General features: G+C 43.2%; 1 protein-coding gene across 3 annotated transcripts in view; it reads right to left on the bottom strand.

Moving 5' to 3' along the window:
* LOC126279124 (testis-expressed protein 10 homolog) overlaps positions 1 to 13,617 on the bottom strand; it is a 202,738-nt gene that overhangs the window by 114,013 nt on the left and 75,108 nt on the right. The window lies entirely within an intron of this gene.

Below are 13,617 nucleotides of genomic sequence, written 5' to 3'. Positions count from 1 at the left end.
CTTAAAGAGCCAAGAGTGTGAAGTAGACAAATAAAACTTCACTGGACAATAAACTTCAGTGGGCACCAGGAATGATGTACAGTGGCTTGTGCTCACTGTGACAAATACATTGTATCAGGAGATAACAAATCCATAATCAAAGTTTAGACAAGAAGAGAATAGAAGCTTTCGAAATGTGGTGTTACAAAGGAATGCTGAAGATTAGATGGGTAGAGAGGTACTGAATAGAATTGGGGAGAAGAGGAATTTGTGGCACAACTTGACTAGAAGAAGGGATCGGTTGGTAGGACATGTACCGAGGCATCAAGGGATCACCAATTTAGTATTGGAGAGCAGGGTGGAGGGTAAAAATCGTGGAGGGAGAAGAAGAAATGAATACACTAAGCAGATTCAGAAGGATGTAGTAGGTACTTGGAGGTGAAGAAGCTCGCACAGGATAGAATAGCATGGAGATCTGCACCAAACCAGTCTCTGGACTGAAGACAACAACAACAACAACAACAACCAATGGCGTTATAGTAATTTATAATAAACAAAACAAAAAGAAGAAAAATAAAATGGTACTCATTTATGATGTTGAAATGAACGATAAGTGTTGACACAATATAAGCATATAAGTCAATAACAAAAGTTGTGCACTGGTTCAAATAAATGTGAACTGGATATTTGCATATCTGAGGAACATCAAATACTAAAATAGACTGTAATCATTTATTTGTTATTTCAAAAATATAATGAAAACTGAACAAAGTGAGGCTGAGAAATTTTGTTTTCTGGTGAACAAATGTGCCACAGATACTGTTGTGATGTTGGAAACAATCTACAAATCATTTCTTCGTTTAAAAACATGTAGATAAATAGTAAACATCATCTGGGGATTTGTAAACCACCAATCAGATAACAATTTCAAGAAAATTCACAAACTAGTCCTCAATGCTGATTATTTTTCAATATTGTAACAGTGACAAAGGGGCTACAGTTTTGACACTGAAATTCATCAAATGAAGTAGACATCATGACTGTGTTAACTTTTTTTTATGCAAAAAGGATAGTACTATCGTAGATCCTTTCGACAGGTCATACTCCCCGTAAAATTTCTATTCTCAGATTCTGAAAAGATTGCAGAACAGCATGCATAAAAAAAGACACAAGTTGTGGTAGCTGGTAGAGATTAGAAGGAGAGTGAGTACGAGTCTAGGGCCTAATACTGAGGGATGCACATATAAGGAATTAAATTAACACACTATGTCAGTGCAATGCAGACTTACTTCCTTCCCACTGTACCAGATACGACGAGTCTGAGAACAGGGCGCCATGGTCACTTACTAATCGACTCATTCTCTCTTGCTGAAGTGCACTGAACACTGACAGGGCAAAATGTCTGTCAGGATCTGATAGCCTCTAGTGGAGATTTTTGTGAGACTGTCGAGAGCGCAAGATGAAAACTAAGTAATGCAATGTGCACAATTAAAAACTGCAAATGTAGTGTCTGGAATAAGTTTGATGCCATAGTCCACACTTCAGACAAAAAAGTATAGACATCATCCTATGCAAACAAAGTGTTCGTATTCTTGTTTATTCTACCTCCACAGTGACAACACATATGAACTCTTTCATACAAAAGCTAGGCACAGAGCAATGTCACTGTTGTATCCTTGCAACCAAAAATCACACTATTTCTATATTGTTTTTGTCATGACGAGTTCTGTTTTGAGCTAATGGCAAGTTACGTAATTTACCTGTGTTCACAAGCTAATAGCAAGTTGTGTAGTGTATCATTGATTCCTGTAACTTTTTTGGAAGTCTGCTGTAAATTTACTTTAATAATTAATCATCATTTAGATAATACATTTCATCCACATGTTCTATTCTCTTGTACTGTTGTCAAAGACCCAGTAATATGCCAGCAATGTGTGTGCATCAACTTTACTGTCAGACATTCTCTGAAGAGAGACTACTCTCTAAAATACACATGCACTCTCTCTCTCTCCCTCTCTCTCTCTCTCTCTCTCTCTCTCTCTCTCTCTCTCTCTCTCTCTCTCTCTCTCTCTCTCTCTCAAGTTTTCAGTTAAATGGGCATACATACATACATACAGGACAATATGCACTCCTGATCGGTCAGTCACTGTTTGTACCAAAAGACTGTAATGATGAGTTTTTAGTTAAATGGGCAGTGGTGGAGACTCACCAGTCGAGTCTCCGAGTGTACATAGATCAAAAGTTCGGTGATGACATCAAAGGACCTGCTGGAGAGTTTAAAGCAAGTATTGAGAGCTTATTTCCAATACCTAGTAGCTGGGAGATTGGTTATTCTGCCACAGTGATGTATCTGCTTATGTAGCCCTCCCTTGATGCAGCCATTTTGCTCCCCTAAGCAAGATTCGTGTGATATCTTCTTGTTTCTGAGCACTAAAGGATACAGATTTGATGACAGGAGCAACTGAGAAAAATAGCAAGGGAAGAGATATCAGTCATCACTGAAGGCAACTATCAAAACTGTTACGACGACATTATCACTTTTTGGACAAGAAGAGGACTTTGAAACAGATGAGGTTGCTTTATTAAATGAAATCCAAATACATAACTTTAAATATTGCTCTTTTTTGCTGGTACACCATTATACAAACCAAATCTGGTGAAATGTAATTTAATTACCTTAACAAAATCTAGCACATAATTAGACTTAAGCTGACACAGATGTGTTTCATTGTGGCTCATCCTGAACTGTGTTCTTTAAGTGGAACACTTGCAGGCTCCACAAAAAACTTTGAGAAGATGCCACCAATTCTCATGTCCTGAAGCATACTATCTGAAGATGTGAAGAAAAGGGTCCAGAAATCAAAGAATTTGCTTTATCTGCTCAAAACCTGCAATTACAAAACAGTACAACTGAGGAAAAACTAACCTAAAATCACTGCACAGTTTCTCATATATGGATGAGAATGGACACAGTAAAAACTGTCAGCCTTTGGACGTTTAGTGCTCAGACACTGAACTCCAGACACCTGAGTGCCACTGGGAACCTCTCACACAGCATTAGTTGTCCAGAACTGTGGATATGGAAATTTTCCCTTCACCACACTCCTTTCATCCAACATCTATAGTCCCCTTATACCACATCTATTTCTTCTTACATTGTATTTTAAAATTGCATCTTATTTCACATTTATTGTTTCTGTTTATATTTTCTTGTAACCATAATGTATTTATATTAATGTCTCCAGTAGTCATTTTGAACTTTAGTTCTCCTTCCATTCTCACCCAGAAGAAACTCAGATAGATCTCCTACCCCCACTCAATCTCTCCTAACAAATTCCTTGTTCCCCCCTGCAGAATGATATTGTGATACTGCAGTCTGAGGCCCAACTACCTCAAAATGCATGTCTGAAAGAAGAGACGTTATTAGCGAAGTACAGCTGTATGAAATACTTCAAAATTAATTCACTCACAGAGAATTCCTTGACATCAGCTGTATTAGGTACAGAGCTACTACACAATAGTGACAGGAACACTTGTTTCATTCTCCCTGTTGTGGGAAACCAAGTGGGGATGGGAGCATTAGAAGGTGAATTTAGTGGACTACAATGCAAGGATGTTGACAGCGTGACATGTGGAAGTTTGGGTTAATCCGTGGATCGTGCAGCCAAAGTGGTTGTGACGACCACTTGCGATAAGCAGAAAATCTGGGTCTGAGTTGTGATCCGGCACAAATTTTCACACATCACTATTGGTTAGTAGATCTATACCTAATATAGCTGATGTCAAAGAATTCACAGACAGCAAATTAATTTAAAAATAACTAACTTTACCTATTTCTGTTAGTTATACTGGGAGTAGCACCTTCTGAAGGTAAACTTATCTGCCCATTGGTCAGAATGGGAGAAAATAACATGTAGAGTGCCACAGGGGTCAGTAGTGGGCCTATTCTTGTTCCCAACCTAAATAAATGATGTTCCAATGACTTCAAAGTGCAGTTTCAAAACTACAATGCTTGCTGACAACACAAGCATACTAATCAAGGATCTAAACTTAACTCTAGTAGACACAGCTCATCTAATAACTCAACAGACTACAAGTATTCACAGCAAGTAGTTTGTCTCAAGCTCTCACACTGTGGTGGTATACACCTAGTCAAGGTAGCAACAAGTCCCACATTGTTTCTACTGTGCAGATGAAAGGTGGTTATGTAGAAACATTAATTTATGGTAGCAATGGTAGAGGAATCACTGCATACTGTGCACACTTTTTCTTAAGCTTAAATGTGCATGCTTAATTTATATGTTGAAAGTGTTATGGGGGCTGTTAAACACAGAAGGACTTTGTAAAGAAGTGGTTATGTGACTTTGTAGGTAGGGGGTAGCCGATAATCTTCCATCGCCACAGTGCTCTCCTGCTGACGGTGATGCTCCTGCAGTTGGCGAAGTAGTTCACTACTGCTTCCAGTGGCACTGTGCACTGCACAGCAGGACTGCAATTTTAAGGAGTGACATGAGGACAGAAACAGGAGACTGAAAGGTAACGGTAATTATGAATATACGACTGACAGATCACAGTAACGAAATTGGCATCTTGGTTAAGCACTCTCCAGCAGCTAATACCAGCAGTTACATTCTATACAGCAACCGCAGAATGAAAGAAAAAAAATGCCGAGACAAGGTTGGTAATACAAAGAATTTCACTGCAAACACAACACTGCTAAGGACAACAACAGTCAATAGGGATAACAGGAAGCAAAGTACCTGCAATGTGTTATCACAATAAGTGTGAAAGATTTAACAGCGTGATAACAACCAATTCACTAGGTAACAGTAAAATAAACAAAGGAAAGAAGAGAGGAGAGCTACCATTCAACATGAAAAATGGTTGCTGTGTGAGTACTGGCTCAGCACATAATACAAGATATAATAAGTCTTCTAAATGGAAGAGTCTGCAAATGGTTTCAACATCTACAAGTCTGACCACAGTTACTGACGGCAAAGCTCCACAAGTCGAACTTCGGTGGCAAGGTGGTTAACTCTGGCAACAGCAACAGCTACGGCTACAAGACACCCGATCGACGTGTCACGGTACATCACACACACGTGAAGGCGTCAGCTTCGTACTGGGGTACAATCCACTAGAAAACTAGATGAGCTGTGATGTGGACCATCTACAGTTGTATGTAGTGTTCCATATTCATGTACATCTACATCTACATGGATACTCTGCAAATCACATTTAAGCACCTGGCAGAGGGTTCATCGAACCACCTTCACAATAATTCTCTATTATTCCAGTCTCATACAGCACATGGAAAAAACAAATACCAATATATTTCTGTGAGAGTATCATTTCCCTTATTTTATTATGATGATCATTTCTTGCTCTGTAGGTTGGTGTCAACAAAATATTTTTGCATTTGGAGGAGAAGTCGGTGATTGAAATTTCACGAGAAGATTCCTCCGCAGCAAAAAAGCCTTTGTTTTAATGATGTCCATCCCAAATCCTTTATCCTCTATTTCACGATAATACAAAACATACTGCCCTTCTTTGAACTTTTTCAATGTACCCCATCAATCGCATCTGGTAAGGATCCCACACCCCCAGCAGAGGATGGACAAGTGTAGTGTAGACAGTCTCCTTAGTGGATCTGTTACATTTTCCAAGTGTCCAGCCAATAAAACGCAGTCTTTGGTTAGCCTTCCACACAAAATTTTTTCTGTGTGTTCCTTACTATTTAAGTTGTTCTTAATTGTAGTTCCTAGGTATTTAGTTGAATTTCTGTCCTTTAGATTTGATTGATTTATTGTGCAACCGAAGTTTAACGGATTCCTTTTAGCAATCATCTGAGCCACCTCACACTTTTCATTATTTAGGGTCCAACTGCCAATTTATGCACCATATAGATACCTATTTTAAATTGTTTTGCAATTTGTTTTGATCTTCTGATATCTTTATTAATCAATAAACAACAGCGTCATCTGCAAACAACCTAAGATGACTGCTCAGACTGTCTTCTAAATTGTTTATGTAGATAAGGAACAGCAAAGGGCCTATAACATTACTTTGTGGAACACCAGAAATCATTTCTGTGCTCATGAACTAAGTACTTTAAATAATTTTCAGAGAATGCATTTAGCATAATTTCGGATGATGTTTTGTGTGTACCCCCAGATTTAAACAATGAAAAATCCAGGATGAAATGTAACAATATATTATGAGTAGCAACTTTCCAGATTTAAGCATGTATTTTTGCCAGCATATTGAGGGTAAATTGAAGTCAGACGATCTGAGCAGACATACGCCCGGAAAATTTCAGAAGTCACATCAAATACCTTTACCGGGAGGAGATGGTTCAGGATATCCACGTACTGGATAAATTACGCGAGAAAAGAGCCAGGTTGCTGTGTTCACTAAATTTTTTACTGAAATGTAGAAACAATAACTTGATTCCAACTTTCGCCAGAGTTGTTCATTTTATTAATAGTGTGGCCGCCAACAATATAAAACGCAAGGCGAGTCTGGCTTTATTAAGAGAACGAATCCGTTATACGCGTCGTGAGTTAGACACTGTTGCCAGGAATTTATATTATTTACATCTGAAGATTGCAGCAAAATGTTCTTCCCTTAGCTGGGACTGGATTGACGGTGTATCTTGGGCCAAGGCAGACTGGGCTCACAGGAACAGTACGAACAGGCAAAGTGCGAAGTTTAGCCAACTCGTAACACGAAAGCAGCAAGAAGCTATCTCTGGACGATCCGTGGTGAACCTTACGGAGAAATCGTTTGACGATGCGACGATGTCAGTGCTTGCGAAAGGTTTAAACTTCGCCCCTACTCCCTCCTGTTTCACTGCCTTTAACGGATTTCATCAGTTCCATTGAGGAAGCTATTAGACGTCTCCCTGCGGATAATGCAGACGAAATTCGACGTGAATCTTGCCGAACATTGTTGAAATGTGCGCCACAACGGAGTAACATCTCGCCAGCTGAAAGAGCTGCTCTCCGCAGCCTCAGAGAAGATACTAGCACAGTCGTACTGCCTGCGGATAAGGGTAATGCCACAGTTCTTCTGACAAGGGAAGCCTACAACGAGAAGATATATTGTCAGCTAAATGATTCCACGTACCGCAGAATTGAAAAGGACCCAACAAGCCGAATATCAAGGAAAACTGCTACCCTTTTGAACGACTGTTCTCTACCTGAACAAATTATCAAGAGATTGAGACCACACAATGCAGTACCACCAAGACTCTACGGTCTTCCCAAGATACACAAGGATGGTGCCCCACTACGATTAATAGTGAGTAATATTGGTGCTGCCACCTATTCTACAGCAAAATATCTGGCCTCACTACTAAAGCCGTATGTGGGTAAGTGTTGCCACCATATACGTAATTCCGAGGATTTTGTCAGTCGCTTGAAGGAAGTTAAGCTTAGCAGTTCGGATTTATTAGTCAGCTTTGATGTGGTCTCACTATTTACCAAAGTGCCTTTAATGGAATCGTTACACCTTATTGGTAACTTATTCAGTGCAGAAATGACGGCCTTGTTTGAACATATACTCTCCTCAACGTACTTTCTATTCAATGACGAATTCTTTGAACAAACAGACGGCGTCGCCATGAGGAGCCCTTTGTCCCCTGTGGTAGCTAATCTCTTTATGGAGGACTTTGAGGAGAAAGCACTTGAGTCTGCTGTCTTAAAGCCTACGGTCTTCTGGCGGTACGTAGATGATACTTTTGTTGTATGGCCTCATGGCAGACAGGAACTGGAGAAATTCCTTCATCATTTAAACTCTTTACATGAGAACATCAAATTCACGATGGAGATTGAAAAAGATGGCACTTTACCATTTCTAGACGTGCTAGTATGCCGTAAAAATGATGGGTCATTAGGACATTCTGTGTACAGGAAACCGACTCGCACAGATCTGTATCTCCAGGCGTCAAGCTGCCACCACCCAGCACAAACAGCCGGTGTTCTCAGTACCTTAATACATCGAGCGCATGTAATATCGGACGATGAAAACCTCCACGCAGAATTAGAACACTTGGAGAAGGTTTTTAAAGAGAATGGCTACACTTCACGCCAAATAAGAAAGGCCATGCGCAACTGTCATAACAAGAAGCAGCGCACTGAGGACGCTGATGACGACTTTAAATCAACTGCGTTTCTTCCATACGCCGGGAATGTGTCGTCGAAAATAGGCCGATTACTGATGAAGAATAAAATCAAGGTTATCTTCCGTCCACCAGCAAAGAACCGGGCCCTGGTTGGATCCGTTAAAGACGATTTACAACTGAAGAAAGAAGGCGCCTACAAAATTCCCTGTGAATGTGGCTCTGCATATATTGGCCAGACGACAAGAACTGTCCATGAACGATGTACAGAACATGAAAGATACACCCGTCTGCGGCAACCGTCAAAATCGGCAGTAGCAGAGCACTGTATTTCATTGGGACATTCAATGGAATACAATGGAACAAAAAAATTTTTGCTCCGGTTTCTGGATTTTGGGATCAGTGGAAATACGTCTTGCCGATAATCTTATAAATCGTGACAACGGCTTTGAACTGGATAAAACTTGGAATCCTGTTATTAAAATTATACATTCACAGCGGAATAGACAGCGTCACTCGATACTCAACGACTAGATGATCTTTTACTTTCACCACCGAGGGCAGCACGTACAACTCGGCTATGCCGCGCATGTCAACACGTGCGCGAGAATCGGTATAAATACCGCGACTGCACCTGGGCTCTTCAGTAGGAAGAAGAGTTCCACCAATAACGGTATATGAAACTAAAGGGTACACCACCCTGATAGGACAAATTCAGAGCAAACTAACTGGTGCTCTTAGCACAACGTACAAAGGGGACCATATAGTCTACCAGGTGACCAACGCAGAAGACTTTCTCTATCTAAAACAAGAATTCCGAAAACGAAAGTTTGAATTTTTCACTTACAGCGATGACCCGAGAGGCACACTAAAAGTAGTCATCAAACGCCTCACACCCCACTGGACTACAGAAGAAGTTAAAGAAGCACTTATTGCCAAAGGCTTCCCAGTCAAGGAGGTATACCAGATGGCAAAACCAGTCAGCATCACCACAGAAACGGGCGACGTCATCCCACAACCCCGAAATAAAATGGCAAATTTTCAAATAAACCTGCCAAACACTGCAGATGCACAGAAAATCTTTAAACTCGACATACTACTGCACATGACAGTTTCAGTCGAAAGATTTCGGAAACCAAGTGGCCCTACCCAATGTTATCTCTGCCAGAAGTTTGGCCATGGCGCAAAACAATGTGATGTAACACCAAGATGTGTAAAATGCGCCGGTCCCCATCTCTCCAGCGCCTGCACCAGGAAGCCTAGTGACCCACTAGTCTGTGCAAACTGCTCTGGAAACCATCCAGCTTCATTCAGAGGATGTCCAGTTAGACTCAAAATCGCCGAAGTGCGAGCCCAACGTACAGCAGCTACTGCAAGGGGACACCAAGTCCCCCCCTCAAGACAGCAAAGACCACCAACCATAGCTCACCAGGGGATAAGCAACAACAGACCCCAAACCTCACCTATGCCTCCAAGCCTAGCAGATGAGACATACCGCCCTCTGCCACCCAGAGTAGAGGAAAACCCGCCAGGGACACAAACCGAAGCTCATGAAACTTCACCCCAAGGAGTTAAAACGATGGCGCAAATAGTAAAGGCTACCACCTCAATCTGCACACCCACTATCAGACCCCACCCACAATCGCGCCCACAATCAAGACCAGAAGTCGTGAAGCAGCAAGCGAAAGCAAATGTGAAAATGGCCCCCCCACCAATAGCTCAAAGCACATCATCGTCATCAGTTCTTCCCCCACCCCTACCCCTGCAAACCTGCACTAAGCAGACGAAAGCCACAATACAACCCCCAAACCCAAATCAAGAGCAAAGAAAATCCACCCAACATCAGGCAAAAGAAGAAGCTGCTCTCCCAACCAGTAACACGGCTGAAACGACGGAAACAACCACTCTTCAGGCGAATACCACCACACCTGAGCAACCGACCGAGCAAACAGACGAAAACGGGAGCACAGCAAACTCCACCCCAGAACAAGAAACTCAATCCACCCCACAAACCTGTGAGCAGACACAAGATGCTGAACCAAAGCAAATGCTGGAACAATTATGGGACTTCCTCAAGTCACTAACCCAAACAAACCTCAGAGTCATATTTGGCAAACTAAAAGACACCTTCGCACAGATCATGGCCGCCCCAGACATGATGACAAAATTCACCCTGCTTTTCACCACCATCTTGCCAATCTTCTGCAGTGGAGGATAGAAGCAAACACCCACAAATCACCATTTGGAATGCCAATGACATATACCAACAACGACACGAGGTGGAACTCTTCTTGGAGGAACATGGAGTGGACATAGCTCTCATTAATGAAACCCATCTGACCCCAAACCAAAATTTCCAGATCCGTAACTACGTCACACACAGAACAGACCGGCCAAACCGCCCAGGTGGTGGGACAGCAATTCTTGTAAAACAGAGGATATGCCATCAGAGAATAACTCTGCCTCAGCTCCAAGTCGTAGAAGCAACCGGAATCGAACTCCTCATAGAAGGCCACGTCACCCATCTCATCGCTGCATACAATCCACCTCACCATAACATCCCTACCATAGATCTAGACGCCTTATTAAACGGAAACCACAGAGTCATTATAGGGGGGGGACCAAAACTCAAAGCACAGAGCCTGGGGTTGACGCACCACGAACACTAGTGGTAGAACACTCTTAAGATACCTGGACAATGATCCAGACATTGAAATAGTCGCTCCAGAAGAGCCCACTCACTTCCACTACGACTCCAGATGCCGGCCAGATATACTGGACGTCTACCTACACAAGAACATCTCTCTGGCCATAACAACTGAAGTAGTGAATGCTCTTGACTCGGATCATAACCCAGTTATCCTTAGATTCGAGGACGATCGGGATGGTCCGGAGGCGAGAAGGAGAGTTACATACCATACCAACTGGGAGCGCTACAAAACGCTCATCGCCCAACACATACCTGACATTGCTCCAGAGATGCCCCGCAAAAAGGACATCGACCAAGCTATTCAGGAATTCACCCATATAGTGTCCTCATGTAGCAAAATCGCAACGATAAAGATCACACATGAGCAAGGAGGCGGCGATTTACCACCTGACCTGGCCCAGCTCATTGCGGACAAGAAGAGAATCCGAAAGCTCTGGCAACGATTCCGAGATCCTCAAGACAGAAGAAACATGGAAAGGATGGCCAGAGAAATACGGCAGAGACTGCAAATGCTCAGAAATTCCCGCTGGGAAAGAAGCCTGCAGGAGGCAAACACAACCCGGACCACCTCTGGAGCAAAATTAGAGCCAGAAGGCAACCCCGGAAGGCCATCAATCCTCTACATGGAGAAAATGGTATCGTGTACTCGCCAGAGGAAAAGGCAGACGCCATGTCAAACACGCTCGAGCGCCAATTCAGAGAAAACATCGCGGATGAAGACGAAGAGGAAGTAGAGAGGAACGAAAGAAGGGTCCGCCGCTACCTCAACAGAAAACTTCGACAGAGACAAGACACCTTCTTCACCCCAGTCAGCGAACGTGCAGTTGGCGCTCTTATCAGGCGAATCGGCAACTCCAAAGCCCCTGGTCCTGACAGTATCAAACCTCCCTTCCTCAAAAACCTTCCTGAACCCGCTATATCACATCTCACAGCCATACTAAACAACTGCCTAAAAATAAACTATTTCCCTTCAGCCTGGAAGGTTGCAAAAATCATCTCAATCCCTAAACCCAATAAAAACCATCTATTCCCACAAAACTACCGGCCAATCTCCCTGTTAAACCACCTCTCTAAAATCCTAGAAATCTTAATACAGATCCCATTGTTGCACTACCTCCAAACAAACAACATCCTCTGCCCTGAGCAATTCGGTTTTCGTGCTGGCCATAGCACCATACATCAGGGCATTCGCCTGATAGAGCACATCTGTACAGAGAAATCCCAAGGACATAGCACAGCTGCAATATTTCTAGATATTGAAAAGGCGTTTGATCGAGTTTGGCATGGCGGGCGGCCTGCTCTACAAAATGTTCCAAGTAAACATCCCAACCCACATAGTAAAAATTATTAGATCCTTCCTCACAAACAGGAAGTTTTACTCAGCAATAGAAGGCGCTGAAAGCGCACCGAAAACAATAGAAGCAGGGGTACCACAGGGTTCTGTGCTTGGTCCCCTCCTATACCTCTTATATACTAACGACGTACCTAAAGCACCAAGAGGAAATATAGCGCTGTATGCAGATGACACAGCGCTATATCACAGCGGCAGAAATTTAAATTACATAGTGGCCAGCCTGCAACGACACTTAGAAGATATGATCAAATGGTGCAATGTCTGGAAAACGAAGATAAACCCTGACAAGTGCCAGGCAATAATATTCACAACCAAACGCAAACAGCCACTTAGGAACTTAACAGTAAACAACCAAAATCTACGGTGGAGAGAGACAGTCCAGTACCTAGGCCTAAAATTGGATAAACACCTGACATTCAAACAGCATATAAATGAGGCGTGCAACAAGGGCGCTGCACGCCTCTTTCAGCTGTACCCCCTGCTAAAAGGAAGGGGTCTCACGACAGCAACGAAAATCAAGACATGGAAGACAATCATCCTACCAGTTATACTATACGGATCGGAGGCATGGAGTATGGCCGCTGACACAAATTTAACAAAAATTGAAACGTTACAAAACAAAGCATTTCGCATCATAGCTGAAGCAAACCGCTATACCAGCAATGAAGAAATCCGAAACATGTTAGGACAACCCACCATCTATCATATCATCCAACAAAAATCAATCAACTTTTATGAGGCTGCACGCACATCACGATACCACCTCATCAACACCCTTGGCAGGGATATCCACCCCCAAATTAAAACCCCAAAAACAACCATCGATCGAATCTTTAGGATCTAGATCTAACAAATTTCAACCTCCTTACAAACACCACCATCTAAGCCCCTCACAAAAATATCTTACCTACATCACTCATTAGGAAAGGAGACCCCAAAATAATTACCAAATAAGTCAAAGCTCCGAAACACAAAAGATAAAGAGGAGAAGACAGAGTGCAAAACGCACTGGTTCTTCTAAAACATGGGGGAAACCCAGCTAATTCGACTCGGCTCTTCAGTAACGCAGACGAGTCGTCGCCTGGACGCCGAGCGGGGAGGACCTCGCAGCGCAGCAGAGCCGCCGACCGCCAGCAGCCGTAGCTCGCCCGCTACCCCCTCCAGCCGGCCGCGCGTCAGCCGGCTGCTACCAGCGCCCCACCGCCAGTCGCCCGGCTGCGCCCGGGGAGCGCGCATCCGCCGCTCTCCGCGTAGCCGCCCAGCGGCAAACCGGCCGAGTGCCGGAGGGTTGAGCCTGCTCCCCTTCGACACAGAGCCGCGCAACTCACCGCGGTCCGCCGCGTAAGAGCTTCTGCTCATAGCTCACGGTAGCCTACGGTTACCCAACGCCCCCAGCGTGATTATCACGTTCTATTAGGGACTCTGAGGCAGTACCAGGGCTCCTTAACCGGA

Source organism: Schistocerca gregaria, chromosome 6, assembly GCF_023897955.1.
Source record: "Schistocerca gregaria isolate iqSchGreg1 chromosome 6, iqSchGreg1.2, whole genome shotgun sequence".
NCBI lineage: Eukaryota > Metazoa > Arthropoda > Insecta > Orthoptera > Acrididae > Schistocerca > Schistocerca gregaria.
The sequence above is the reverse complement of the archived record's forward strand: the minus strand, read 5'-3'. Positions and strand labels throughout refer to the sequence as shown.